The following is a 6626-nucleotide window of genomic DNA, read 5'->3' as shown; positions in this document are numbered from 1 at the left end:
ATCGTTCAAGTTTGTAGTCTTGTCTCCCCAGGGAGATCGTGAACTCTCCGAAGACAGGTTTGCCATTTGACACACAATGGCAGCTGAAAAAACTTATCTTTCTTCCATTTACATTCCCTTTAACACGGATCACCTCCTCTTGTCAGGAGAGCAATCTTAGTGGGGGTTAGAGGACTCCCTGGAAGTTCCTTTATATCTGGTTTCAACAGATAAAGATCAAAAAGTCTTAAACCACGTTTTCATCCAGGTGAGTCTCCTGCCCAGTAAGAGGTGCTAAGGAAGCCCTCAGGGTTGGTGGTTATGGTTGGCAAGTCCCACTCTCACAACTAGATCTCTTGTCCTTTGGACTTTTTGGTGGTTTGTCTTGCAAAACATGCTTAAGAGAACCTGTAAAATTCAGGGCAAGTGCATGTGTGTGCTGGGGGGGAGTGCTGTAATCTTGTTCTGACCTCTGCATGATAAGAACCTAACAGTAAATGAAAAAAAGAGAGAGAGGCATTGAAACGTCTGTTTTTCTATTGCTAGTTTGATTCACGTTTTTAAAGACCAATCTGAGGCATATCTGCTAACTCAAGTGGCTTCCAACCGAGGTCTGATGTGCTTGGGTTTTTGCTGTTATGCTTTGAGCTAGAAGGCATGGGACACGGTGCCCTTTCCCAGTTTCTTGGGAACTGTCCCACCAAGCCCTTGTTGGTCAGAAGTGCTACGATTTTGCTTTATTTCTAAGCTAATGTTTTGAAGAATAGCGTTTTTCAAACTGCAGAATGGGACACAGTGGTGGATACTGAAGAATTTAGTGGATTACTATAAGCTGCTTTTCTTTAAGGCAATAGAACAAAATAGAATAAAAGATATCAGTATACCATATATAGTAATGCTAAGTACTATTCTGTAAAACTTTAATTTTGATTATGTATGCACAAGTGTATATTCTGGGTTGTGATGTAAAATACATCTCTTACTGTGGATTGGGATCAAAGAATTTTGAAAGCTCCTGAGAGCAAACCTATCCTAAGACAGAAAAATAATCACAAATATCAATTGTCAACTCTGGATTTTCAGGAATGCATTGTCAAAGTGGGGTGTTAGAAGTTTTTAGAGAGGGTAGATAGCTATCTTCTGTAGAATTATTTGACTATTATCACCTGATAAAATAGAGTGGTTTTGTTTCCTGGGGGCTATAATGACTTGACCTTCCCAACTTGTTGTTGAACAGCTGGTCTTTAGGATGCTCCTCAAAATTCTATTTATCCAGCATTTCTATTTGCCCAAAGTAGGATTAAACACTAAATTTGCTTTTCTCTACCCTCCATTTCCAACTGAATAGTTTTCTTCTCAGGTTGCCTTTCAGTGCTTTCTTTGATCTGGCCTTAGCCTATAGTTCTACCCTTTTCCTTCATTATGCCTTGTGGGAGGCAGCTGCTAAGATGGCTCCCAATGAATCCCACCTCCTGACAGTCGTGCCCATTTGTAATCCCCTCTCCTTGAACATGGGTTGGACTAGTGATGTGCTTCTATTCAGCAAAAGTGATGGCACATCACTTCTAAGATTAGGTTACAAAAAGACTCTGGCTTCCATCTTGCTCTCTCCTTCATTTGCTTTCAGGGAAACCAGCTGGCATCTTGTGGACTGTTCTATGGAGAGGCTCATGTGGCAAGGAACTGTCGTCTCTGGCAACAGCAAGAGAGGATCTGAGGCCTGCCAACAGTCACATGAGTAGCTGATCTTTCGGATTTGAACCTTGAGATGACTGTAGCGCCAGCTAATACCTTAGTGAGAAGACCCAGCTAAGCCCAGCCTAGATTCCTGACCCAAAGAAATAAGTGATGATGTTTATTGTTATAAGCTGCTAAATTTTTGCATAGTCTGTTACTCGGCCATAGATAAAGAATACATTCTCCATCATATACCCTATGCTTTTGCCAAAATGTATTGCTCTGTGTTCTCAATACAAACCATTTCCCATTCAAACTGTTCCTGCTGCCTGGAATGTTCTTCATACCTCCTCTTCCCAGCCATTCTATGTATCTTTCCTTTGAGGCCCAGCTTAAATACCACACCTTTCATTAATTTTTCTTTATTTGAGACTCCCATTTGAAACTGATCTCATTCAACTTTGGACTCAGTGCTTTATAACTATCTTTTTGTGTCGTCTATGTACTAGATTTTATGTTAGGGTCTTTTCAGGGTAGAATCTGGCTAATGACACCCAGCCTTGTCACTTGTAAAGAGAAGGTACTTTTGGAGTATATGGATAAATTAAATATGTTTTTTCTTTATAGTACCTATCACCATCTGAAATTTTGTTAAATACATTTGTTTACTTGTTTATTGTCTCCCTCACTAGATTGTTTAATCTGCTTTGATCACTGTTAGCTCCAGTACCTCCAACAGTGCCTGACAATATATTTTTGTTGAATGAATAAATGCAGGAGTAAATAGTTTTGAGTTTCTCTAGGACCAGGAGAAAATATATTACCCAATATGCCTAATATGTTACATAAACATATTATCTAATATCATCCCTTACTGGCCAAAGCAGAACTCTTGATTTCCCTAGCAAAACTGTTCCTTTTCTAATTTTTACAATTTAGAAGAATAGCACCACCATTCACATGGGAACTCAGGCACCAGATCAGGGAGTCATCCTGAGCCCACCTTTTCTTCAAATATCTAATCCATCAGCAAGTCTCGAGGGCTCCGCCTCCAAATATATTCAGAATCCTGCCACTTGTCACCATCTCCAGTGCTCTGGTCATAGTCCAAGTGATCGTCACCTTTCTCCTGGAGCCCTGCAAGAGCCACAGACTAACTCATCTCTAGACTTTCATTCTTGATGTTCAGTCCATTCTCCACCCAGCTGTCAGAAGGATCTTCTCAGAACATAAATCAAATCCCTTGTTTAAAGGGATAAATTATTTCCCTCACTTAAAGCCCTCTAGTGACTTCTAATTGCAATCAGAATAAAATCTATATTCGTCACTCATCCTGATCTTACTTGGTTGTGCCCCTGCCTACCTCCTCAACCTCATCTCCTACCACTCTTCTCCTTTCCACTATGTACTAGCCACATTGATTTTCTTTCTGTCCCTAAAACACTCTAAGTTATTCCCTTTTCAGGGCTCTGCACTTGCTTTTTCTTCCACCTAGAAATCTCCTTGCCTATACCTTTGCGTCGCTGCCTTCTCATTATTTAGGTCTCAGCTTAAATGTCACCGCCTCAAAAAAAAAAAAATCTTCCTTGACCATCCCAGCAAACATTGTCCATTGAATGCAATCTCCATTTCCCCATTGTCCTATTTAATTTTTTGTTGCATTTTTTCATGGTATGAAAACATATTATTTAATCATTTGTTTATTTGCTTATGATCTCTTCCCCCTTACCATATCTTCCCTCCCAAACCCCTTTCTGGAATGTTAACTCCATGGGGAAAAGTCTTTTGCTTTGCTCATCATTGAATCTTCAGTGCCTAGAACAGTGCCCGATATACAGAAGGAGTTTGTCGGGAGGGGGAAATTCTTCCCTTCTACCCTTCTTGTGTTGTTATGGCTGGACTACTAATAAAATTGACACAAGACCAGATTAACAGGAGAAAAACCCAATTTAATCCATACATATTGGAGATCATAGAGAAATGATGCACTGAGAATGGACAAAGCAGGCAGTATATGTATCTTTTACACAAAGAAACAATAAATTTGTGAGGAATGACAGGACAAAGAAACTTAGGTTTGAGGTATGTAATAAGAGAGAAAGTTAAACAGAGTTTAGGCTTGAGGTAGTAAATTAGCAAGGTTTGCTTATATAGGCTTCTTGGCCCTGAATTCCCTAGCTCTGATGATAAGGATATAGGGAGAGCACCTTTCACATGGGAGATTTATTTCCTGTTTTCAGGGGAACAGAGACAGGATGGTCAAAATTTTGGCCTTTTTTGCATTGCCTGCTTCTCAAGTAACTTTAATTCAAAATAATCAATATGCCACTGTGGGATATTTTGGGGTGGCCTCCCTGGACACCAACAAGTTCACTGTTAGTTGAACTAGTACATTTAACTTTATCCCTCAGCACCTAGCACATAATAAATTGAATAAGCATCTGTTGCAATGGCTTGATGGTGGAAAAGGACAGGTTTTTCTTGAGCTCAGTCATCTGTAAGCCACAAGCATGAGAATTGATTCCAAGACTTGCTTTCTAATGGCTTCATTTCACCTAATTAATATGCCCTTTTGTTATGTACACAGCCTGACTTTCTTGTCCAGACAGTGCTATTCAAAATTCAAGTATGCACATTGGCATTATGGAGAAATAGTGAAATTCCTCCCCCTAATATCCCCCATCTCCCTTCAAACCAGGGAAATAAACCCTTCCCTTTATTCCAATGACTTCCATGTTTTCTTAGCATTAATATTTCCCAGGTTCCACACCAAATTCCTTTCTCTACTCTTTTTTTTTCCTTCTTATCATTTTGTATATTTTATTCTTGGAATTATGTTTAATAGGTGCTCCACAAATGAAGTGTTGTATTTATATTCATAAGACAGCTTCCAAGCCCAAAGCCATTGTATTAACTCTGTGAGCACCCTGGTGACTTGAGCATGTTTTTCTGGTGTTGAAGTATATACCCTATTAGGTAGCAATTGCTGTGTAACAAATTATTCCAAAATGTAGTAGCTGAAACTCTGGAAGTTTCTACAAATCAGAAATTCAAGAGCAGTTCAGTTGTGTGTTTTGGCTCCGAGTCTCTTAAGAGGTTGCAGTCATCGGACAGCTAGGTCTGTAGTTATCTGATAGCCTGACTGGAGCTGGAAGATCTGTTTCCAAGGTCACTCACTCATATGCTGGCAAGTTGGTGCTGGCCAGTTGGTTCCTCTCCAAGAAGGCTTCCCCACAAGCCTGATTGAGTGTCCTCATGACATGGCAGCTCATTTATCCCAGAGCAGATGATCCAAGAGGCATCAAGGCAGAAGCTGTAATGCTTTATAAACCAGCCTTGGAAGTCACACTTTATATTTCCACCATATTCTGTTAGTCACAAAGGCAAGCCCTGATTCAGCGTAGGAGGGGACTATACAAAGATGCGACTATCAGGAGGTGAGGATCATTGGAGGCCATCCTGGAGGCTGGGTATCATAGAGAAGTTGTCAGCAGCAGAAAACTTTTTATTGCAAGAAACACAATATGCCATTGATAATAAGGACATTTTCTATCTCATATAGTAGAAAGTCTACAGGTAGGGCAGTCCTAGGGTTAGTTCTTGGCCTTAATAATCTCCTCAAAGCCTAACAGCTCACCATCTTTTCACTCTGACATCTTTGGCACGCTGGAGATGTCTCCTGTCATGGTCACACGTTGGCTGCAGTGTTTCAGGAGTCGTGTGCAGACAGGACCACATCCACTGGAAAAGAAAGGAGTGTCAATTCTGAGAGTCAATTTTATTATGAGAGATAACATTTCCTGGAAGTACTGCTGTAGATATCTCAGATCTTATCGTCCAGAATTAGGTAACATAGTTGTACATAAAAAACACATTGTATTTGAATCCATATGTTGGCAAGCATTAATGTTTTGTCAGTGCACACTTCATTTCTCAGCCAGAAAAAGAAAATTAGGGTGCCCACAGAAACTCAACCTTAAAAAAATTTTTAAAAATACTTAGATAGTTTTATAGACATTTTAGTATAAACATATTCAATCCTGTCAGAACTGTAGAACTTCCAGAGTACTTTGTTTCTCTCATCTCCTCCCCAAATAAAGGGGGAAGGAATGGCTTGACTAATGACCTTTTTTGTGGTATTGACTCATTGGCCTTTTCACATGACTCTGGAATGGTCCATTTTGCTAGGTGTGGTATATACTAAAGAAGGTGGATGAAAACATTGTCAGCAAGATGAAGGATTTATTGACTATGGCTCTTGCACTAGGTAAACTGACACCTGCTAATTAGCAATAGGTGGCTTGGAAAGTGAAATGTGAGAGCAAAATCACGGATGTGAGTACTCACGTACATGCGTATGGTTTATTTGGAATGTGCCAAGGTTACACTAAGGATCAAGAATTACATAGAAAACAAGATGTATATATGCTTAGTAAAGAAAAGATTCATATGTTTTATCGAATAGCATATAATGCTCCATTCTTTTGAAAAATTAAAATTTTCAGGCTCTTTTACAATTTTCCAAAATAGGGTGATTTAAAAATACATTTATTTTTATGCTTCTTAATAGTTAGTGGTCTGTTTTCTTGTCCAAAGAGAAATGACAGAGACTAAATGATGTGTTTTACTCAAACTCCTAGTCCACAGTGGACTTTCACGCCTGTCCTTCAGTCAGTTTCTGGATCTTTCTTTGCCCAGGGCTAAGATACTAAAATTGGGATTTATTAAAATTAACATACCTGCAACTCTGGTTCTTAGATGGAAAGTATTTTAATGTCTGGGCTTGGTTCTGGGATCTTTACTCAGGTAGAACTCCCACTGTTTTGCCTGAAATCTTTGGCACCTTGTGTCTGATTAAGATGCCAGCATCCCTTTCCAAGTAACCTCATTTTGGGACACCTGGAGCTAATGCCACTTCCCAAGCCCCTCCCCACTCGGTGACACCCACCCAGAAGTACAGTCCAGAACCA

The sequence above is a fragment of the Diceros bicornis genome, chromosome 17 (assembly GCF_020826845.1).
Source record: "Diceros bicornis minor isolate mBicDic1 chromosome 17, mDicBic1.mat.cur, whole genome shotgun sequence".
Lineage (NCBI taxonomy): Eukaryota > Metazoa > Chordata > Mammalia > Perissodactyla > Rhinocerotidae > Diceros > Diceros bicornis.
This window is presented reverse-complemented; position numbering follows the sequence as displayed.